The following is a 25,878-nucleotide window of genomic DNA, read 5'->3' on the forward strand; positions in this document are numbered from 1 at the left end:
GTTTTTTTTTCCAGTTATCAGTCTGGCGGCTGTGTTCTGGACAACTTGTAAACGTGAAATTTGATATTTGGGAAGTCCTAGATAGAGGGAGTTTGCGTTGTCCAGTCGGGAATTGATGGTTATTCCAACTACTGCTGCTGCCCTTCAGCGATAAAGGGAATGAGTCTGAGCAGCAGGCGAAGAAGATGATGGGATCCACTGACTACTGATCCTATTTGTGCATCCATTGTCATGTCTGAGTCAAAGATGACTCCGAGGTTTTTGACTTTGGTGCTGGGAGTAATGGTTTGTCCGATGATGGTGGGTGGCGTGCATGTCATGCTAGAGTTTTTGTTTCGGTTTGCATGAAGGAAGAGGAGTTCTGTTTTGGAACCATTGAGTTTGAGAGAGCTCTCAGTCATCTACTCGTCGATCAATGAGAGGCAGATTTCCAGGGCGTGGTACTGATCTTTTTTGTTGGTAATGCGTAAATAAAGTTGGGTATCATCAGCGTAGGAATGATAGAGCAGATCCCGGTTGCTGATGATTTTGAGGAGTGGTCGGAGGTAGATGTTGAAGAGCACAGACGACAGGGGTGATCCTTGAGGGACCCCCCCCCCCCCCCCCCGCATGTGATTTTACGTGCTTCTGAGGTGAAGGCTCCTAGTTTCACTTTTTTTAGAGGGAACAGCTCTGGTTCTTAGAGCAGCCTTCGCTCTGCAGCCAGGATCAGAGGTAGCTCTAATCCCAACTGTAAACCTTTTGGTTTGCACAGTCTGTGACCACGGAATGATCAAAGGAGATTCACCCCACTTATTGGGCCCCATTGATCTGATCAGAGGTTGAGTAAGCCTCTGCAATCAACCCTTGGGGACTTAGATAGGGACACAGAACTTTAAATTCAGTAATCCAGCTGCCAGGACACATTGGTGTTGCTCTAACCACAGCCTGTGCCATAGAGACACAGAACATAATGTTTTAGGAGTATACTAAAATTATTACATAATTAGTATGAAATCATTTTGTAAGACAGTAATTAATGGAATTGTTAAAAATTATAATAAAAAATAAATGAAAAGTGGGAGTGATTGTTTTACTTAAAATAGATTTTATTGTGCATACAGTATATAAAAGCACTTATTAGTTATCCACATGACCAACATAACCTGACCAACTGGTTATGCAGTATGATATATGTACAATATAAACTAAAAAGTAAAAAAAAAAATTCTAAGGAATAAATTACATTTTAATGGTCAGTTCCATACAAAACTTTGCTGTTTGCTATTTTTATGGTTTCTTTTCTACTTATATGAAGTTATTCTAAATCAAGTATAGAGCCCCACCCTATAATATGCCTGTTGAAATACAAGCTAAAGGATGGATTGAAAGCTGGAACATGTGGATGGTGCAGTATCAGTCTTCTGTTTCTTCGAATAAATGAAAATGCATCTACTTTGAAGTCATATATCAAACTGGTGTAAAGTAGAACTGGCTTGGTTGACCATAGCAACCACTAAGCTTCCACATTTCATTTTCCAAATGAGGTGTCAAAAATGAAAGGTTGCTATGGGCAACTAAGCCAATTCTAAGGTACACCAGTAAAATCCACAATGACAATCTGGTACATTGCTTTTCTGCCAAAAGTGCATGAATATTTTCAACTCTGGTAGCTAGGGCAATTTTTTTTATCTTCTAATGTGTACAAATGTACTTTAAATAGTGCAATACAAAAATCATCTTTCCTATCCAGTTTCAACAAAGAGTAAAGTTAACCATAAATGAAAGTCTTTATACTTAATAGAGAAGAGCGAATTCTAAACAAATCAATATCTTTATGAATTTACTTTGGTTTCTAAGTAGTTTTTATGATTCGTCCCACATGAAGTGATCAAGATAGAACACACAGTTTTACATATTAGAATACAGGGAAGATGAGAAATTGAAGGCACATGACCGAGCAGACTTTGTCATAATGCCTTGCAGTCAGCCTTAGTCTATCGTGAGAGACTACAGCTGTGGTGTCAGTGGACATGTCATAGGCACTAGGTACAATCCCAATCAGGATCTGCCAGATGTTTCACAGGCATGAAAGGAGTCATTGTGTAACTTTGGCTGCCTCAGACAGGCTTGCATTTTATTGAGAGCTACAGCATTTAGAGTATTACATTTATTATTAATGAGAATCACCCCAGCCTTTATGCCATAATTCTCAATCACAGGCCGTCTGAATCACAGGTAGGCTAATAGCCATTTAACTTGATGTTGCATTGTAGAACAAAGTGTATTAAATTCCAAATATTAATAATTAATTTTTCCTTTAACATGCATCTTAGAAGCATGTGCAGCAACAAGCTCCTGAGGACCCGGAGCAGAGGATAGGAGTGGTAGTGGCCCTGATGATGATGTGTCATGGTGTACTCCCTCAGGCCATCATTCTTTGCAGTTAGTACAGTGAAGGAGGGTCACCCTGTGTTGCTTTGGGCCACTCACTCCCTGTAGCTGTGGGCTCTCGTCATTATGGTGGTTTAAGGGTGCCCATGGTCTTAATGTCCACGTGGGTGCGAGGCAAGGCATATGTAGGAGATGCAATGGCCAGCATGAGGTGCTAAGAAAGTCAGAGAGCAGGCTAGATGAAACTTAACAAGAGTCTGTCTTAATGTATGCAGGATTGAAATTATGATATATCCAGCAGTAGTTTGTATACAATACAAACTCCTAGCAGATATACCATCACAAGCTAAACAGATGAATACAGCATTGGCCCTCAGATTGCTCTGGCTGAAATAACTGCAATAGGGATCTTTGGTTAATGACTGTGCTCTGGCAACTATGGCTGTAGTGTCCACCATTCTGTGATGTATTGGGTGTCTTAACCTGTTATCCCTCTGCAGCAACAGAGTCTGGATTGCCTAAAGCTGGGTTACCTTGCTGACTCTCTATCTTGCCGTAGCCATGCCAATCCCTCTCCCTTAGTTTTTGATGGCACCAACAGCTCCCAAATTATGCTCTATTTTCTCCTATATTTTTGATCAATGCAGGCTCCTGACAGAGCCTCTGATTCAGATATGAACATGGCTTTATTTTGCAGAGCTTGCTCAATCTATTCCATCCACCTCAATCACGATAAGGATTATGTACAGTGGTTGTAGAATCACTGTGCTAACCAATAGATTTGGCTTGGGGCTAAACCTAAGATCATTATCCCAGTGGCTCCCTTATACAGTTATACATGGATCTGGTCTTTGCTGCAAGGAACGCACCATGCTGCCACCTATTAGACTAGTCTCTGTGTTGTTGGATGTTAACCCACTAGTAATCAGATACACCAGTGCAAAGCACTGAGAGCTCAGGCAAAACTTGTAGTAGTAACAGCTCAAGCTCAGGGCAGGCAGAGTTCATGAAACAGTGCATAGATCAGGGCAGGCAGCATACGTTGAGTATGGTGTATAGGCATGGCTCAGGGCAGGTGGCAGATGGTCAGTATTTGGGAATTGGGTAGACGGTACAAGGGTAGACAAAGTAATTATATGGAAGTAGCAGAATTAGCACTCTTAACTCAAATTTCTTAACTCATCATGATATCCCAGTTCAAAAGACATTGAAAAGCAATTGAAAATGTTAGCTTAACACAACTACAGTAGTTTAGTTAACATGTCTAGTTAAGCATGTATGTTAACACTACTACAGCTGTAGCATATTTCCCGAATCTAGCAGGATAGTGAAACCTATTGCTCAGGCAAACAGCACTGATGGTACAAACAGCACGGCCTAAATAGCAGAGGTTTTTATCGCATAAATCAAGCAGCTTTACACAAAGCAAAAGGGGAATTAACCCTTGCAGTACTGTAGGATGAAGTGAAGGTCAATGAATAGTATCCCTAATACACACAGAGGAAACCTGTGTCAGGAATTGCTGTTGGTGGGCTGGAACTGCAAAATACACACAGTGAGTGAAGTGGGGCCTGTGTCCCACCCTAGAGCGTGGGACAGTAATGAACTGCCATTGCAACACAAGGACTTTTCAATCTGTGGACCTCCCCCCAAAAAGGAATAGTTTTTGGAAAACTTGTTTTAAGAAAGCCATTGCTTCATCCAGTTTCGCAATGTGTGTATAAACAGGTATCTGTCTAAATAAAGGGAACATTTTTGGATTGCTTTTTTATTTTAAAAAGCATAACAAATTTGACAGTGTAATGTGTTTTAACACTTTACCACCACCCTACATCACATTTTATAGAATATAGGAAATCATTTAGCTGAGGTAGAAAAAGAGTAGCATAAAACTATTAACATCTTTAGATGCAAATGTTTCTAAATGGCTGTAATGCCATGGCTTCTAAAAGCAGTCAGAAAATCTCTTAAGAGATATTGTTGTAATGATTCATGATGTTCAGTCGTTTCTGAGATAGAGTAACAAGAATAGAACCTGATTATTCATTGGAAATTGCACACATTATGTGGTCTGAATTAGTTATTATTAGGACAGTGTTTCCTGTGGGGTCAGTTCAGACTAACCACAACTTTGCTGTTCTTACAGTAAGTTGCAAAACAAAGTAAGTTATATGGATTTTTTAATTGGTTGCCAGTTACTATGTAATGTAATAAGTGATGGCTTTGTTAGGCTATTTTCACACTAGGGTTAATACCATATGACGGATCTCAATACCGGAAAAAAGCGCTTCAGTTTTGTCCCTATTCATTGTCAATAGGGACAAAATGTAACTGAACAGAACGGAATGTTCTGAAAACGCATTCCGTTCCGTTTAGTTGTATTCCCATACCGGAGAGCAAATCGCAACATATTATAGTTTGCTTTCCGTCCTGGGATACCGAGCCAGTTGGATCCGCCATGACCCCGAATGCAAGTCAATGGGGCCGGATCCGTTTTCTCTGCCACAATCGAAAATGGATCCGTCCTTCATTGACTTTTAATGGAGTTCATGATGGATCCGATGTTAAAGATAACACAACCGGATTCGTTCATAACAGATTCAGATGGTTGTATAATCAAAACGGAAGCATTTTTGCTGAACGCTGCTGGATCCAACAAAAAAACTAGTGTGAAAGTAGCCTTAGTCTATATATGAAAGGATAATAAAATGTAAAAATTTCCCCCCCAAATGTTAGATTTTTTTTCTGCTATAAAAGGTAAGATCACTAAGATAATATTAAGGCATCATCGTTCATCAAAAATGTTAATCATACTTTAGGTTTAACTGGATATTCAAAGATACCACTTTAACAAAAAAAATAAAAATAATGCAGACGGGAAGCTTTGTACATGGGTACAGAATACAATAGCAATTGTTATCTTTTTTATCTGTTTCTACAACCAAAGGAAATACTTTATATTAAATTCTCAAGATACGACCAGGATTGTGTCATGATTCATGCTCTGCCCACACGCAGGTTGTTCTTAACAAAAGCTGTTCTTTAGAATAAAAACACAAAAATCTCTGTATAGGAAATTAGTCCCCTCAAGCGCTGCACATCCTAGGACAATGTGGGAAAAGTCAGTTGAATGAAGTGATGAGAAAAAGGATTGCGCTGCAAGAGAAGATTCTTTAAATGTTCTTTTTTTCTTTTCTTACATTTGGAAAAATCTTCAGTTAAATGGAACACATTCAATAATAAATTCTCGACAGTTGCATGGAAACCTAAATCCAGTAACAAAAAAAAGCACTATGGTGTAGTATGTTCTAAATGCCTATCGCATCAGGTGCATGCGATATACTCACAAAACTCGCTCGTGATGCGCATAGAAAGAGACCGGTGTGTCTTCAACCAAGGAGCTCTAGTTGTAAAGCAGGCAAGAAACAGGAGCCGTCGATTCAGGAGATCCTTATCAGAACCACGATCCCACCAGAAGAGCGTCACTTTGAGATATCACCCGTCTCACACTTCCATAAAGCTCAAAGAGGAAGGAAGGCGCAGGAATGGTGAAGTACGTACGAATGGTTGTAGATAGAAATGGTTTATTGTACTTACAAAAATACAAAGATAAAATCGTATTAAGAACAGGGCAACTTAGACTTTTCTTAATACGATCTTATCTTTGTATTTTTGTAAGTACAATAAACGATTTCTATCTACAACCATTCGTACGTACTTTATCATTCCTGCGCCTTCCTTCCTCTTTGAGCTTTATGGAAGTGTGAGACGGGTGATATCTCAAAGCGACGCTCTGCTGGTGGGATCGTGGTTTTGATAAGGCATCTCCTGAATCGACGGCTCCTGTTTCTTGCCTGCTTTACAACTAGAGCTCCTTGATTGAAGACACACCGGTCTCTTTCTATACGCATCACGAGCGAGTTTTGTGAGTATATCGCATGCACCTGATGCGATAGGTATTTAGAACCTACTACACCATTGTGCGTTTTTTTTGTTACTGCATTTAGGTTTCCATGCAACTGTCGAGAATTTATTATTGAATGTGGTCTATTTAACTGAAGATTTTTCCGAATGTAAGAAAAGAAAAAAAGAACATTTAAAGAATCTTCTCTTGCAGAGCAATCCTTTTTCTCATCAAAAGCTGTTATTTGCCTGACTTTTGCATTTGACGGGTATTAAGAGGAATTGTCATCACAGAATGAAGTGCAATCGCCAAACAGTATGTTATAGAGCAGGAGGAGGTGAGCAGATAGATATAGATAGTTTTGGTCAGAAAAGATTTCGTGAAAATGATTATTTATACAAACTTCTGCTCATTCAAAACTTTTTTTTCTCAAATTTTTTATTAGAAAACCAAACAATAAATTTCCATGCAAAATAGAACATCAAGATTATTATTTTCATTTTATTAACCCTTACCCCCCGCAATTTCCTCAAAAACTCCGTCCCCCTTGCGATGCGTCTCCCCCCCAATCAAGAAGACAGAAAGGGGATAGTGAGGAGGCTGAGCCAAGAAAACTTAAAAATTCAATTTTCCGCATACCTTGATCCATTTATCCTCCATTTCTTTGTTTATATAAGATATTTTCATATCTTTTAATCTGGTTAACAAGATTTAACCACATAGTTATACTTGGAGTATTCAATGAAAACCATGCCCATGCAATCAAAAGTCTCGCCAAGAACATTATTTTAATCAAAATAATCCTTTTGTATTTATGACACCCAACCATGGAAAGATCACTCAAAATCCAAGATTCTCCCGAAAATGGAATCACCACTTTCAGTTTTTGGATAACAAAGTTATGAATTGCCACCCAATATTCTTTTAATTCTATACAAGCCCAGAACATATATAGATGAGCAGCCTCAGGCCATTCACACCGTAGACAATTAGAAGTATTTCTCGCACCTCATTTATTAAGCCATAAAGGTGTAATACAAATTCTGTGCAAAATATTAACTTGAACCAAAACGTGATTAAAATTATGAGACACTAAACCTAAATTTGCCAATATATTGTCCCAATCCTCTAGCTGAATCATTGGGCAATCAATTCCCCAGGCCTTTTGTCCATGAGAGCATATATTATTAAATCATGCTTTAACCCTTAACGACTTGTGCCAAAAAATGTTTGGCGCAGATGTCTGTGACTTAACTCCTTAAGGACCGGGCTCATTTTCACCTTCAGGACCAGGGCATTTTTTGCAAATCTGACAAGTGTCACTTTATGTGGTGATAACTTTAAAACGCTTTGACTTATTCAGGCCATTCTAAGATTGTTTGTTTCGTCACATAGTGTACTTCATGACACTGGTAAAATGGAGTAAAATTTGCCAAAAGTTTTGAAAAATTAGCAAATTTCCAAGTTTCAATTTCTCTACTTCTATAATACATATTAATACCTACAAAATAGTTATTACTTTACATTTCCCATATGTCTAATTCATGTTAGGATCATTTTGGGAATGACATTTTATTTTTGGGGGATGTTACAAGGCTTAGAAGTTTAGAAGTAAATCTTGAAATTTACCAACTTTTTCAGGTATTCAAAACTGATTTTAAAGGTGTTAACCCTTTAGGTGTTCCACAAGAATTAATGGAAAATAGAGATACAATTTCTGAATTTCACTTTTTTGGCAGATTTTCCATTTTAATATTTTTTTTTTCAGTTACAAAGCAAGGGTTAACAGCCAAACCAAACTCAATATTTAGGGCCCTGATTCTGTAGTTTACAGAAACACCCCATATGTGGTCGTAAACTGCTGTACGGGCACACGGCAGGGCACAGAAGGAAAGGAATGCCATATGGTTTTTGGAAGGCAGATTTTGCTGGACTGTTTTTTTTTACACCATGTCCCATTTGAAACCCCCCTGATGCACCCCTACAGTAGAAACTCCATAAAAGTGACCCCCATCTAGGAAACTGCACCCCTCAAGGTATTCAAAACTGATTTTACAAATGTTGTTAGCCCTTTAGGTGTTCCACAAGACTTAATGGAAAATAGAGACACAATTTCAAAATTTCACTTTTTTGGCAGATTTTCCATTTTAATATTATTTTTCCAGTTACAAAGCAAGGGTTACCAGCCAAACAAAACTCAATATTTATGGCCCTGATTCTGTAGTTTACAGAAACACCCCATATGTGGTCGTAAACTGCTGTACGGGCACATGGCAGGGTGCAGAAGGAAAGGAATGCATACGGTTTTTGGAAGGCAGATTTTATTGGACTGGTTTTTTGACACCATGTCCCATTTGAAGCCCCCTGATGCACCCCTAGAGTAGAAACTCCAAAAAAGTGACCCGCTTTTACAATGGATAGGGTGGAAGTTTTGTTGGTACTAGTTTAGAGTACATATGAGTTTTGGTTGCTCTATATTACACTTTTTGCGAGGCAAGGTAACAAGAAATAGCTGTTTTGGCACAGTTTTTTTATTTTATTTACAACATTCATCTAAATGGTTAGATCATGTGGTATTTTTATAGAGCAGGTTGTCACGGACGTGGCGATACCTAATATGTATACAATTTTCTTTATTTATGTAAGTTTTACACAATGATTTCATTTTTAAAGCAAAAAAAATAATCATGTTTTAGTGTCTCCATAGCCTGATAGCCATAGTTTTTTCAGTTTTTGGGCGATTATCTTAGGAAGGGTATAATTTTTTGCGGGATGAGATGACGGTTAGATTGACACTATTTTGGGGTGCATATGACTTTTTTATCGCTTGCTATTACACTTTTTGTGATGTAAGGTGACAAAAAAATAGCTTTTTTTGCACGGTTTTTATTTTAATTTTTTTACGGTATTCACCTGAGGGGTTAGGTCATGTAATATTTTTATAGAGCAACTTATTACAGACTCGGCGATACCAAATATGTATACTTTTTTTTATTTATGTAAGTTTTACACAATGATTTCATTTTTGAAACAAAAAAGAATCATGTTTTAGTGTCTCCATATTCTTAGAGCCATAGTTTTTTCAGTTTTGGGGCGATTGTCTCAGGTAGGAGCTCATTTTTTGCGGGATGAGGTGACAGTTAGATTGGTACTATTTTGGTGGGCGTACGCCTTTTTGATCGCTTGCTGTTGTAATTTTTGTTATGTAAGGTGACAAAAAAATTGTTTATTTAGCACAGTTTTTATTTTTTTATTTTTACGGTGTTTATCTGATGGGTTAGGTCACGGCGATACCTAATATGTAAACTCCCCCCCCCCCCTATTTTTTACCAATTTTTTCAACTTTATTTGGGGAAAATAAAGTTTTTGTTTATTTTTACTTTACATTTTTAATTTTTGGGGAGGAAAACTTTATTTTTTCAACTTTTTTTTGTCCCACTTTGGGACTTCAACTTTTGGTGGTCTAATCCTTTACAATGCATTCCAATACTCCTGATCTGAAACACACAGGGTGTACCTTAAGTACCAGGACATCAAGGCATACCTGTACGCCCTATGTCCTAAAGAGGTTAAGGACCAGCGCTGTACATGTACGTACATCTCCTGCAACCCGCCCGATCCGTGGCAGGGGTCCAGCAGCCACTGATAGCCGGACCCCTGCTGCATGCGCCGGCACCGGTGAAATCACTGATGCCAGCGCATTAACCCTTGATGTGCCGCAATCAGCGCTGTCTACGGCACGTGCGATGTGTGGAGGGAGGGAGGTCGAGCGCTTCCATCGGGTCCCCATGCTGCTATGACTTGGACCCGATGACAAGGAAGGCAGCCCGATGCCTTCCTTAGGCATCGTGGCTACCTTCCGTGACAGCCTGTAAGATCCATCCCCCTGGATCTCACAGGCAAACAGGCTGTAAGTGTATTACACTGTGAAATACAATTACAGCCAATGCATCACAATACAGAAGTATTGTGATGCATTGTAAAGGAGATCAGACTCCCAAAAGTTGAAGTTCCAGAGTAGGGCAAAAAATAAAGTGAAAAAATGTGAAAAAACAAAGTTTTACAAAAAAATTAAAAGTAAAAATTTTTAAAAAAGCGTCCTATTCACAAAAAAGGTAATTTTTTTTTTAAATAGGTCAAAAAAGAAAAGTAGACATATTACGTATCGCTGTGTCCGTATCAACCGGCTCTATAAAAATATCACATGAAAAAAACTGTGCTAAAAAAACATTTTTTTGTCACCTTACATCACTAAAAGTGCAATACCAAGCGATGAAAAAGGTGTATGCCCCCCAAAATAGTACCAATCTAACTGTCACCTCATCACGCAGAAAAATTAGCCCCTACCTAAGACAATCACCCAAAAAATTTAAAATAACTAAGGCTCTCAGACTATGGAGACACTAAAATTATTATTATTTTTTGTTTCAAAGATGATATTGTTGTGTAAAACTAAAATAAATATCACAGGGTCATTAAGGGGTTAAGTAAGCATTTATAAAGTTGAGAAATTTTAACTAGTGTTGGGCAAGCATGCTCGTCCGAACACCATTTTGACTCGAGCATCGCCAATAAACGTGCGGGGAAGTACTGTCACTCACTGTAATGCCGTAGCCATGTTGGTTACTGGCATTACAGTGATTGCCTGGCCGGAACGTGTCATCGGGTGCTATATAGTGTTAGTCAGGGTGAGCTGCAGAAGAAGGGACAGATGTGTAGGGACAGGAAATGTTTAGTGTTGAAAGGTGTTAGAAACCCAAAAGTCATTTTAAGTACTATTGTTTTATACTGGCTGCAATATATATTATTAGCACAACCTGCGCTAAATTGCGTGCAATTGTTTGGCCGCTGCTGACAGTGACACAACCTCTGCTACATCTGCTGTGTTACATTAGTGCATCCTAAATATCTGTGACATTCAGCGCAATTGTTTGGCCGCTGGTGACAGTGACATTACCTGTCTCCAGTATAATGTTTGCGCATCCTAAATACCTGTGACATTCAGTCAAATGTTTTCGCTGCTGGTGACAGCGACATTACCTGTGCTAAATCTCCTGTATAACGTTTGCGCATCCTAAATATCTGTGACATCAGTCTAATTTTTTCGCTGCTGGTGACAGCGACATTACCTGCGCTACATCTCCCGTATAACGTTTGCACATTCTAAATATCTTTGACATTCAGTCAAATTTTTTCACTGCTGGTGACAGCAACATTACCTGCGCCACATCTCCTGAATAACATTTGCACATCCTAAATATCTTTGACATTCAGTCTAATTTATTTGCGCATACATTTACAAAACCTGTGCTACTGTACGTGTGACATACTTGCAAGCATATACAGTGTGGAACAGAAGTATTTGAACACCCTGCGATTTTGCAAGTTCTCCCACTTAGAATTCATGGAGGGGTCTGAAATTCATATTGTAGGTGCATTCACACTCTGAGAGACAGAATAAATAAAATAAAAAATGCAGGAAATCATATTGTATGATTTTTTTAAAGAATGTATTTGTCTTGTACTGCTGAACATAAATATTTGAACACCCAAGAAACAGCAAGAATTCTGACTCTCAAAGACCTGTTACTGTGCCTTTAAAAAGACCACCTCTACTCCACTCATTAATCTAACTTAGTAGCACCTATCTGAGCTCTTTAAAGACCCCTGTCCACCCCACCGTCAGTCAGACGCCAACTACTACCATGGGCAAGACCAAAGAGCTGTCAAAAGACACAAAAGACAGAGACAAAATTGTGGACCTCCACAAGGCTGGAAAGGGCTACGGGGCAATTGCCAAGCAGCTTGGTGAAAATAGATCAGCTGTTAGAGCAATTGTTAGAAAATGGAAGAGGCTAAAGACGACTGTCAGTCTCCCCCGTACTGGGGCTCCATGCAAGAGCTCACCTCATGGGGTATCACTGATTGCAAGAAAGGTGAGGAGTCAGCCCAGAACTACAAGGGAGGAGCTGGTCAATGACATGAAGAGAGCTGGGACCACAGTTTCAAAGGTCACTGTTGGTAGAACACTACGCTGTCATGGTTTCAAATCACCAGAAGGTTACCGTACACAGAAGGTTCCCCTGCTCAAGTCATCACATGTCCAGGCCCTTCTGAAGTTTGCCAATGACCATGTGGATGATCCAGAGGAGGCATGGGAAAAAAGTCATGTGGTCAGATAAGACTAAACTAGAACTTTTTGGTCTAAACTTCACTTGTCGTGTTTGGAGGAAAAAGAAGGATGAGTGGCATCCCAAGAACACCATCCCTACTGTGAAGCATGGGGGTGGTAACATCATGCTTTGGGGGTGCTTTGTTGCAAAGGGGACAGGACGACTGCACTGCATTAAGGAGAGGAGGAATGGGCATTTATTGTGAGATTTTGAGCGACAACCTCCTTCCCTCAGTCAGAGCATTGAAGATGGGTCGTGGCTGGGTTTCCAACATGACAACAACCCGAAACACACAGCCAGGATAACCAAGAAGTGCCTCCGAAAGAAGCAAATCATGGTTCTGGAGTGGCCTAGCCAGTCTCCAGACCTTAATCCAATAGAACATCTTTGGAGGGAGCTGAAACTCCGTGTTGCTCAGCGACAGCCCCGAAACCTGACATATCTAGAGGAGATCTGTTTAGAGGAGTAAGCCAAAAATCTCTGTTGCAGTGTGTGCAAACCTGGTCAAGAACTACAGGAAACGTTTCACCTCTGTAATTGCAAACAAAGGCTTCTGTACCAAATATTAACACTGATTTTCTCAGGTGTTCAAATACTTATGTTCAGCAGTGCAAGACAAGTACATTATTTACAAATCTTACAATGTGATTTCCTGATTTAAAAAAATAATAATTCTGCCTCTCAGAGTGATTGCACCTACAATATTAATTTCAGATCCGTCCATGTATTCTAAGTGGGAAAACTTGCAAAATCGCAGGGTGTTTAAATACTTCTGTTCCTCAATGTTTATGCTTGCAAGTATGTCACACATACAGTAGCACAGGTTTAGTAAATGTATGCGCAAATAAATTAGACTGAATGTCACAGATATTTAGGATGCGCAAACGTTGGGAATGGACCTACAATGTGAATTTCAGACACCTTCATGATTTCTAAGTGGGAGAACTTTCAAAATTTCAGGGTGTTCTAATATTTCTGTTCCTCAGTATATACCATTTAATATGCTCAAGGCGAGTAGTAAGGGACAGGGAAGTGGCCGTGCTGCTGATGGTGCACGCAGAGGCCGTGGTCCTGGGCACAGTGAAACTGTGCGTGCTGCCAGAGTACAAGAAACACACTCATCCACGATACCTAGCTTCATGTCCCAGTTTTCAGGGCGGTGCAGGACACCACTCTCTAAGTCACACCAGTGCAACAAGGTGGTCGGTTGGATTGCAGCAGATAATGCTTCCAGTCGGTTAAGCAATACCCTGTCTTCCACAAAGTCCAGTCTCAGTAACCAAGAGTCTGGTCAACAGAATTCTCACCCTGATCCTCCTTCCTCACACCATGAAGAGTCTTGGCAAACTAGTGATCCCACTCTCAGATATTCCGAGGATCTCTTTTCAGCGCCATTCCTTGATTTGGGTCACTCGCCAAGCCCACTTGAAGTTGCACATGAGGAGATCTTGTGCACTGATTCCCAAACTCTTGAGCATCCACAATCATAAGAAGATGATGGTGGGGAACAGCAATTCATGTTTCACAAGGTAGATGATGATGATGAGACACAGTTCCAAAAAGTCAATGGCAATTAGTGTCTCAAGAGGTTGATGATGAGAATGAGACACAGTTGACAATACGTGAGGCTCTTGTTAGGTCAACAAGTCAGGTGAATGACCAGAGTGAGGAACTGGAAGAGGAGGGGTGGATGATGAAATCATTGACCCAACCTGGGAAGGTGGCAAGCCGAGCGAGGGCAGCAGTACATAGGGGGAGGGATCCGCAGCACCGCAACAGGCTGGAAGAGGCAGTGGTTTGGCAAAAAGGGAGAAGCGGGTCACACAAAACAAGCCCGCAACTGTTCCCCGGAGCACACCCTTGTGGCAATCTCCCTTGCCAAGCGGTAGGTGTTCCACAGTCTGGCGCTTTTTGGAGGAAAGTGCGGACGATAAAAGAATTGTCATTTGCAACCTGTGCCTTACCAAAATGAGCATCAAAGCACATGGCATCAAAGCACCCTAATAGGTCTGGGTCCACAATCAGGGACATGGTGTCAATACAAAAGGCCATAAAAATCAGCCTTCCTTTTTTTTTTTACCGTGTTAATCTGGGGGGTTAGGTCATAAGGGTATTTTTATATAGGAGATTCTTACGGACGTGGCGATACCTAATAAGTCAACTTTTTTTTACAATTATTTAGGTTTTAGACTATATTATCCTTTTTGATACAAAAAAAATGTTTTTGTATCTCTAAAGTCTAAGGGTCATTTTTTTGTTTGTTTTTTAGCCGATTATCTTATGTAGGGGCTCATTTTTTGCGGGATGAGAGGACGGTTTTATTGGCACTATTTTGGGGGCTATAGGACTTTTTGATCGCTTATTATTAAAATTTTTGTTGGTTAAGGCCTCTTTCACACGGCCAATGCAGAAAAATGTGCGGGTGCGTTGTGGGAACACGCACAATTTTTCTGCGCAAGTGTAATACATTGTAATGCGTTTTAAACTCGCGTGAGAAAAATCGCGCACAGAAGTTTGGGCTTGGGATTGATATTCTGAAGATTGTATTATTTTCCCTTATAACATGGTTATAAGGGAAAATAATAGCATTCTGAATACAGAATGCATAGTAAAATAGCGCTGGAGGGGTTAAATTTTTTTTTTAACCACTTCAGCCCCGCTAGGTGTAACCCCCTTCATGACCAGAGCACTTTTTACACTTCGGCACTACACTCCTTTCACCGTTTATCGCTCGGTCATGCAACTTACCACCCAAATGAATTTTACCTCCTTTTCTTCTCACTAATGGAGCTTTCATTTGGTGGTATTTTATTGCTGCTGACATTTTTACTTTTTTTGTTATTAATCAAAATGTAACGATTTTTTTAGCAAAAAAATGACATTTTTCACTTTCAGCTGTAAAATTTTGCAAAAAAAAACGACATCCATATATAATTTTTTTCCAAATTTATTGTTCTACATGTCTTTGATAAAAAAAAAATGTTTGGGCAAAAAAAAAAATGGTTTGGGTAAAAGGTTATAGCATTTACAAACTATGGTACAAAAATGTGAATTTCCGCTTTTTGAAACAGCTCTGACTTTCTGAGCACCTGTCATGATTCCTGAGGTTCTACAATGCCCAAACAGTAGAAAACCCCCACAAATGAAAGAAAGTAGACACCCTAAGGTATTCGCTGATGGGCATAGTGAGTTCATAGAACTTTTTATTTTTTGTCACAAGTTAGCGGAAAATGATGATGATTTTTATTTTTTATTTTTTTCTTACAAAGTCTCATATTCCACTAACTTGCGACAAAAAATAAAAAATTCTAGGAACTCGCCATGCCCCTCACGGAATACCTTAGGGTGTCTTCTTTCCAAAATGGGGTCACTTGTGGCGTAGTTATACTGCCCTGGCAATTTAGGGGCCCAAATGTGTGAGAAGAACTTTGCAATCAAAATGTGTAAAAAATGACCGGTGAAATCCAAAAGGTGCACTTTGGAATATGTGCCCCTTTGCCCACCTTGGCAGCAAAAAAGTGTCACACATCTGGTATTGCCGTACTCAGGAGAAGTTGGGGAATGTGTTTTGGGGTGTCATTTTACATATACCCATGCTGGGTGAGAAAAATATCTTGGTCAAATGCCAACTTTGTATAAAAAAATGGGAAAAGTTGTCTTTTGCCAAGATATTTCTCTCATCCAGCATGGGTATATGTAAAATGACACCCCAAAACACATTCCCCAACTTCTCCTGAGTACGGTGATACCAGATGTGTCACACTTTTTTGCTGCCAAGGTGGGCAAAGGGGCACATATTCCAAAGTGCACCTTTCAGATTTTGCAGGCCATTTTTTACACATTTTGATTGCAAGGTACTTCTCACACATTTGGGCCCCTAAATTGCCAGGGCAGTATAACTACGCCACAAGTGACCCCATTTTGGAAAGAAAAAAAATGAAAAATCATCATTTTCCGCTAACTTGTGACAAAAAATAAAAAATTCTAGGAACTCGCCGTGCCCCTCACGGAATACCTTGGGGTGTCTTCTTTCCAAAATGGGGTCACTTGTGGCGTAGTTATACTGCCCTGGCAATTTAGGGGCCCAAATGTGTAAGAAGTACCTTGCAATCAAAATCTGTAAAAAATGGCCGGTGAAATCCGAAAGGTGCACTTTGGAATGTGTGCCCCTTTGCCCACCTTGGCTGCAAAAAAGTGTCACACATCTGGTATCGCCGTACTCAGGAGAAGTTGGGGAATGTGTTTTGGGGTGCCATTTTACATATAACCATGCTGGGTGAGAGAAATATCTTGGCAAAAGACAACTTTTCCTATTTTTTTATACAAAGTTGGCATTTGACCAAGATATTTCTCTCACCCAGCATGGGTATATGTAAAATGACACCCCAAAACACATTCCCCAACTTCTCCTGAGTACGGCGATACCAGATGTGTGACACTTTTTTGCAGCCTAGATGCGCAAAGGGGCCCAAATTCCTTTTAGGAGGGCATTTGTAGACATTTGGATCCCAGACTTCTTCTCACACTTTCGGGCCCCTAAAAAGCCAGGGCAGTATAAATACCCCACATGTGACCCCACTTTGGAAAGAAGACACCCCAATGTATTCAATGAGGGGCCTGGCGAGTTCCTAGAAATTTTTTATTTTTTGCATAAGTTAGCGGAAATTAATTTTTTTTGTTTTTTTCTCACAAAGTCTCACTTTCCGCTAACTTAGGACAAAAATTTCAATCTTTCATGGACTCAATATGCCCCTCAGCGAATACCTTGGGGTGTCTTCTTTCCGAAATGGGGTCACATGTGGGGTATTTATACTGCCCTGGCTTTTTAGGGGCCCTAAAGCGTGAGAAGAAGTCTGGAATATAAATGTCTAAAAATGTTTACGCATTTGGATTCCGTGAGGGGTATGGTGAGTTCATGGGAGATTTTATTTTTTGACACAAGTTAGTAGAATATGAGACTTAGTAAGAAAAAAAAAAATAAAAAAATTCCGCTAACTTGTGCCAAAAAAAATGTCTGAATGGAGCCTTACAGGGGGGGGTGATCAATGACAGGGGGGGTGATCAATGACAGGGGGGTGATCAATGACAGGGGGGTGATCAATGACAGGGGGGTAATCACCCATATAGACTCCCGGATCACCCCCCTGTCATTGATCACCCCCCTGGTAAGGCTCCATTCAGACGTCCGTATAATTTTTACGGATCCATGGATCGGATCCGCAAAACACATGCGGACGTCTGAATGGAGCCTTACAGGGGGGTTATCAATGACAGGGGGTGATCAGGGTGATCACCCCCCTGTCACTGATCACCCCCCCTGTAACCCCATATAAACTCCCTGAGACTGTACTGACCTACCTGAGTCCTCTGGTGGTCGATCCTAACAAAAGGGACCACCAGAGGACCAGGTAGGAGGTATATTAGACGCTGTTATGAAAACAGCGTCTAATATACCTGTTAGGGGTTAAAAAATTCGGATCTCCAGCCTGCCAGCGAACGATCGCCGCTGGCATGCTGGAGATCCACTCGCTTACCTTCCGCTTACCTTCCCGTTCACAGGAAATCTCGCGTCTCGCGAGATGACGCATATATGCGTGACTGTGCGCCAGCCTGCCACCTCCGGAACGCGAATCTGCGTTAGGCGGTCCGGAGGTGGTTAAATTATTTAACTCACCTTAATCCACTTGCTCTCGTAGCCAGCATCTCCTTCTGTCTTGATCTTACCTGTGGTGACCTCCATTTTTCTAGAACCTGTGGTGACGTCACTCCGGTCATCACATGATCTTTCACCAGGTAAAGGATCATGTGATGACTGGAGTGACGTCACCACAGGTCCTGTTACTGCACAAAGCTCAGATGAAGACAGAAGGAGATGCCGGGCTTCGCGATCAAGTGGACTAAGGTGAGTTAAATTATTTTTATTTATTTTTTAACCCCTCCAGCGCTATTTTACTATGCATTCTGTATTCAGAATGGTATTATTTTCCCTTATAACCACATTCTGGGGGTTGAATACGGGAATCTCGCCCCTCGTATATATGAAACTTGTAAGTGTATCCTGAGGTACTCTCACAAAGTTTGTATAGCTTCACGCCATACCTCGCCCGCTTGGAGGGCACATACTGGCAGAAAATGAGTCTCCCCTTGAACGCAAATAGCGTAGTAGAAAAGATGTAGGCTACAGCAGCATCTCCACAAACTTCTTTATTCAGGTTTCCAAAGTGCGGTACAAAAATGCAACGTTTCAGCTATGTATAGCCTTTGTCAAGCATACAACATCAATAAAAAATGTCAGCATATATATATGGTGAAAAACACAACACTCCCACAGTCATCCATCCAATAACAACATAGGAATGCTACAGCAACAAGGACATGGCCAATCTAAACAGACTAATGATGAATACTCCTGCTTGTGTAGATACACCCCTCTGACTCACCTGAACGGACCTCTCATTATCGTGGCTACATGTGTCTCGACGTGCCCATATCCTGAGTACGCATGTCCAGGAGCGGCAGAGGTAATCGACGGACAAGCATTGCGGTCGCACACTAGATACGCCTACAATGTGGGAGCGACCATGGTAATCAGAAAGCGACGCCCTCAACCAATGGGAGGCGGTCGCACAGAAGACGTCGACGTGCAAGTCACGTGACCGGTGAACAGGGGGAGGGGAAAGCAGTGTTATAGGAGATGAAATTATACAGCTCCCACACCGCCTATTCAAAATAACATAAGCAGAGAATGTTAAAAAGCCATAATATAAACATGCAACATCCTGTGTAAGGATAAACCTAGGGATGTATACATAAAATCTCCATTGTAGTCTCACCAACATTTGCATTTTTGTACCGCACTTTGGAAACCTGAATAAAGAAGTTTGTGGAGATGCTGCTGTAGCCTACATCTTTTCTACTACGCTCATTTGGACCGCCTTGGATCTGGGGTCTCTTGGCTCAGCTGTTGCATTCCACTATCCCAGCTCTGGTAAACCTACTGTGGGTGCTGCTCTTAACTTCAGTTTTTTTCTTGAACGCAATGAGAGACTCATCAACCGCGACCTCCCTTCCAGGTACATAGGCCTGTACAAATTTGTCCCCAAAATTATCGATGACCGGCCGTATCTTATACAGACGGTCATAGGCAGGATCACCTTGGGGGGACATGCTGCATTATCTGAATAATGCAGACATTTCCAGATGGCCTCAAACCAGGAGCGTGTCATGGCCATACTGTAAAGTGGGGCCTGGTAGAAGACGTCCCCACTCCGGTAATGCCTGACACTAGGTTTCTTGACCAGGCCCATATGCAGCACGAGGCCCCAAAATGTCCTCATTTCGGCTGCACTGACCGGCGTCCAGCCACCGGGCCTGGCCAAAAAGGAGCCCAGGTGTTGAGCAACAAACTGTTGGGCATAGAGGTTCGTCTGCTCCACCATCAGATTTACCAGTGGGTCACTGAAAAAATGACAAAAATAGTCATATTCAGTGTAGCCAACTGTGGAAATCTGGATTCCTGATTGGCCTACAAAATCAGGAATCACGGGCTCGTATGCTCTGGGGTACACCACAGGTTCACCGGCAGGGTGCTCCGGTGGATTTAACTGGTGGGCTGGAAATATAGTACGAACCCCAGAGCTGCTCATACTAGGCTGGGCCACAGGGTCCCTAGCATGGCGGTCCCCTTGCTCTGCCTGGTGGCGTCTCCGCCGCCTTGGGGGCTCATCTTCCATGCTAGATGATGAGGAAGATGCGGATGACAACAGGAAAGTGGAGTCATCCTCGTCTTCACTGGGACTCTCAGACTCGGAGGCAAGCTGGGCGTATGCCTCCTCGGCCGAGAACATCCGGCGGGCCATAGCGGAGTTTGTGTCTGCGTGTGTATGTGCGTATGTGTAAATCTTTATTTGGTGTGCGTGTGTGGGGGGGCATGGGTGTTCACGAACTCACCCTAAAACTAACAGAAAAAAAAACAAAAAAAGGGCAAAAAATGTAAAAAAAAAAATCAAAACCGCTGATCAACCGTCCAAAGTTGATCAGCGGTGGGGTGTGCGATGCGCTAACAGTGGCCGGACGCTAAGAGTGCCGGCCACAGTCAGCGTACACAAAAAAATAAATAAAATCCTTTTTTGGGGGGGGCAAGCGGCAGCACCCCTGGGGGGTCTAGGGTCACACAGCTGTGCTGTGGACTCCAGACACCCTAACTTAGGGTGATGCAATAAAAGTTTTTCAAACTAACTTTCCCTTTATTTTACCTGCCTAGCCCAAACTTTCCCTATGTATCTGCTATATAGATAGGGAGTGCTGGGCACAGATCGGGTCCTGGGGGGCACAGATGGGGTGATGCAGGCACAGATCGACGACGACGTGCAGGCAGCTCCTCTCTCCTCCAGGCTCCGGAACACAAAAGGAGGAGGAGAGGAGCGCTTGCAACATTTGAATCTCCCGCCGGCCCGCCCACCAACCAATCAGAGGCGATCCTGAGAGGTGATGTCACCATCACCACTCAGGATCGCAGGATGGTGATTGGTGGGGTAAAATTACACCACCATCACCATCCTGTTACGGGTTATCGGGTCCTCAGAGACCCAAATAACCCGGAAACGCTGAAAACCACAGGTCTGAATTGACCTGCGGTTTTCTGCGATGGCATACATGGGGGGGGGGGGGGGTCACAGGACCCCCAGCGCATTTTCCTTCAGTGGAACAATGGAGCATCAGGAAGTGCAGGGGCGTCAAACGGCCGCTGGCTATGTCCAGATGTTGCAGACAGCATTCCTCATGACTGAGGGCCCTCGTCTGTGTGGTAACGACTGGGTTTTTCAACAGGACAACGCTACAGTACACAATGCCCGCAGGACATGGGACTTTTTCCAGGAGAATAACATCACTCTTTTGGCCCATCCTGCGTGTTCCCCTGCTCTAAATCCAATTGAGAACCTTTGGGGATGGATGGCAAGGGAAGTTTACAAAAATGGACAACAGTTCCAGACAGTAGATGGCCTTTGTACGGCCATCTTCACCACTTGGAGAAATGTTCCCGCTCACCTCATGAAAACGCTTGCATCAAGCATGCCGAAACAAATTTTTGTAGTGATCAACAATAACGGCGGAGCTACTCATTACTGAGTTCATGTTTGGAAGTTGGATTTCTGTTTTGGGGGGGGGTTTCGTTTTTTTTTGGAGGTGCGGTCCTAAACTTTTGATCAGCTGAAAAACAGCCTGTTTCAGTTTACTTGTTGTTTTCATTAAATTGAATGCTCAAAAAATGTTTTGTCTCACTCCCATTTCTTCTTGTTGCATGTTGAAGCTCTACTTGGAACCTTGTTAAGATCCAGCCATGCCAAATATGATTTTTTTGCCATTTTTTAAGTGGGCTTAAACTTTTGATCAGGACTGTATTTTTGAGATGTATTTATGAAATATTTGCTTTTTCAAATGGTTATTAAATGCATTTATGATACTGTGAGCCAGCCACATTCATTTTTTCAGTGATATATATATATATATATATATAGGTGCTTGAAGGTAGAGGGCTGACTGAGCTTCAATTGTATGGTAGTCTGGTGAGCATCCCTCTTAGGGATAAGCAAACCGACTTAGTCGATTCACATAAAACTTTCAAGCGCTCCGTACAGTATTAAAATGTATTGGCTCTGATAAGCTAAAGTTGTTACTTTGCACAATAACTTCATAAATTGATTTCTACTGTAAAATACCATCTCCCAAACTTGGATTTGGTTCCAAGTGGTACCTTGGAACCAAACCCAAGTTCAGGACATGTTTTTTTAGAAATCAGTAGAAATCAATTTATAAAGTTATTATGCGAAGTCTCACGAGACTTCGCGAAGTAATAAATTTGGCTCATCTGAGCTAATACATTCTAATACTGTACAGAGAGCTCGCTCCATACAGTATTGAAACAAAGTTCTATGTGAATAGATTCGCTTATCCCTAGTCCCTATATATAATATAACTGTAAAAAAGTTATGGGGGGGCAGAATATGGCGACAAAAAACGTTTTTTTCAGTATTAAAACACAAAAACTGTGGTAGAAATGCATTTTTTACCAATTCTAACCATTTTTTAAAAAAAATTCCAGCTTCCCACTACATCATATGCAATATGTAATGGTGCCATTAAAAAAAATGTATTTGTCACACAAAAACAAGCAGCTCATATGGAAAAATAAAAAAGTTATGGCTCCAGGATAGCATAAAATCACAGGGTGCTGAAGGGGTTAATGGGGGAAGATGGCTGTTTGTGTTTATACACACACACACACACACACACACACACAATATTATTGGAAGAAACAGCAGCATGTTATGAACAAGCTTTCCAAAAATGATTCCTGAATAGGGGTAGATGCCTGCCAATGTGTATACACATACAGTAATTTCAGAAGAAACAGTGGCCTGTCCTGAACAAGCAGCCCAATACTTATGCCTTAATAGGGGCATATGACTGCTTCTACACATACGCACACGATAGTATCTGAAGAAGCAGTAACTTGTTCTGAACAAGCAGCTAAAATGTCTCACTTTATGGGGAGAAGTAGTAGTACAGTGTGAATGTGAATACTTATAGGCAAGGCAGGAGATTTTTGACTTTGTAGGGGTAATAGTTGTGGCAATAATAGCCATGGTGGCAGCAGCAATACAGTATGGAACCAACCTGATGGATCGCATCTGTGTAGGGGTAGTAGTAATGGCAGTATGGGGAGCACCCGCTGAAGCAGAAGCAATATGTTATTGAACATGATGGATAGGCAGACAGCGGCAGTGCATGATTGAGCCAACGATAAATACCCAAAGTCAGAAATCACAGATCTATTTATTGGCCTTAGCTTGAGATGTTTGAAAATCCTCACAGATTGATGTCTAATTCATTTTCACTAATGTGATGCTTTGTACACTTGCAGAGAGCAATTTTTTTCTGCATGGGTGTGATGATGCCACTTGCCACACTGAATACCCTGACAGTACATTGGAGGCTGGGCAACACAGTACATTAACAGCAAATTTGGCCAGATCCAGTCACTGTTCCAATCTTCCTGCCTAGATGTCCATGGAATCAGGAAACAGTGTACAGTAGGTCTGAACCTTGTTGTTCAGGTGGTGTATATCCCTTTGCTGAAGTGTGTCAGCTTGGTGTGGCACTTCAAAAAATTGTTCCATCATGTTCATCAGACTGAATTGACTGCTGCTGGCACAGCTGTGGTGTCAGTTACTGATGAAGCAGAGATGGTGGGAGGTCAATCACTTAGTGGGAGAGGAAGAAGGACCTCCTAGTGAGTAGTGATGAGCGGGAGGTGCCATATTCGATTTAGCGATATTTCGCAAATATTCTATTGAATATTCGTGTTATATTCATCGAAATCGAATATTCGTAATTATTCCAATTATCGCGAATAATATGCGATTTTTTCTTTTGATAGTATAAGGCAACGTTCCTATGGCTAATTGACTATGGCTAGGCTAATATGTGTATTTTACGAATATTCTTAATATTGCTCTAACTTCGTCTTTTAGAATATTTGTTATATTCTAAAAAACAAAGTTAGAGCAATATTGCGAATTTTCGTAAAATGCACATATAGATTGTAATTTAGCTAATATAGTGCTATAATCCTTTTTTTTCTCAATTTTTTTTTGCCTCTTATGAACTTAAGTTTTGAGCAATATTAAGAATATACGTAAAAAGTTGAAATTGCAATTCGATTATTATAACTTGAATTAATCGAATTGCGATTTCAACTTAGCATAAAAGACGAAGTTAAAGTTAGAGCAATATTAAGAATATACGTAAAAAGTTGAAATAGCAATTCGATTATTATAACTTGAATTAATCGAATTGCGATTTCAACTTAACACTGCTATAGTCCATATTCGTTAATTCTAGCCTAATATGGAATATAGCAGTGCTAAGTTGAAATCGCAATTCGATTATTATAACTTGAATTAATCGGATTGCGATTACAACTTAGCACTGCTATATTCCATATTAGGCTAGAATTAACGAATATGGAATATAGCAGTGCTTAGTTGAAATCGCAATTCGATTATTATAACTTGAATTAATCGGATTGCGATTACAACTTAGCACTGCTAAATTCCATATTAGGCTAGAATTAACGAATATGGAATATAGCAGTGCTTAGTTGAAATCGCAATTCGATTATTATAACTTAAATTAATCGGATTGCGATTACAACTAGGGAGACGCTTGCTTCCTTTCGTACAGGATCTGGTGATGCCACCCCACATTCTTTTTGAATGCCCATTGCTTATTTTCATCCTGCAGATCTTGAACATGGCCATATTTTTTCTGAAGGCATTGTGAAGATAAATTGCTATATGGGAGATACCCACACAGAGCTACCAGTAGCCAAGCTTTGCCTACTGGGCAGCACCAATTCCCGAGTTGACCACAATAGAAACAGAACTGACCCTGGCAGTCGCTTTGTTATCTTTTGGCTCTGCTCTTAATGTTTCACCACCCTCATCCTCTGATGTCGCCTCCTGATCATCATCCTGATCCCGTTCCCAAGTCCGGTCTAAAACACAAGCATCATCATAGTCATCTCTGCTGCTTTTTTTTGACTGTGATATGTTATCATGGGCTCCTTGGTCCCTTTCACAATTCCCTCCTCTGTAATTAGCCCAAGTGCCACTGTCACCATAGCTACCTGTGCTCCTACTGCCACCACCATTGCTACATTTGTCTCTACTACTACCACCACCAACACAGATATGTATTTCAGTCATTAGGTCCTACAACGCCACCTGAATCTCCTCCTTAAAGCAATCCAAACAACTGAGCAAGTTGTTGGCTTAGGAAAACAGAAAATGCATATGATGCATAAAACAAAAGTGGTATACTATTATAAAGCATATATTTTATACATACCCTGCAAAATATACAGAGATTTGCATACAATTATTTAATAACATATGTTTGAGAAAGAGATGAAGCTGTCCTAACATGTGCAGGTGATGCAATATCTCATGTGATCAGATGGCATATTCTAGATCATTGTAACCCTTGCATTTATGTGTAGGATTAATTGTATTTAAATATTTGAAAGTTTTTGAAAGTTTTATTTTAAAAAATTACCTGAAATCTATTCCTTTTGGAGATAAAACGCAAAAAATATCCTTATTCAAAAAAAATACTTTTAATATTCAAACTGGCAATTACTTTGCTTTATTCTTCCTTATTAAAAAGAAAAGAAGTTAAAAATCATACTCTGTTGTCTGTTCCTTTTGTAATGTCATGAACTGTGGAGGACAGATATATGACTGGTAAACAAAATTCATCCATTATGCAATTACATTTTAGTGTTGTGAAGCTTTATTCTCTCTTGTTCAATAGCAGTTGTTCGAGACGTTAATAGCAAAGTTATAGACATGTCAACTTCTCTAA

The sequence above is a fragment of the Bufo gargarizans genome, chromosome 3 (genome assembly GCF_014858855.1).
Source record: "Bufo gargarizans isolate SCDJY-AF-19 chromosome 3, ASM1485885v1, whole genome shotgun sequence".
Classification (NCBI taxonomy): Eukaryota; Metazoa; Chordata; class Amphibia; order Anura; family Bufonidae; genus Bufo; species Bufo gargarizans.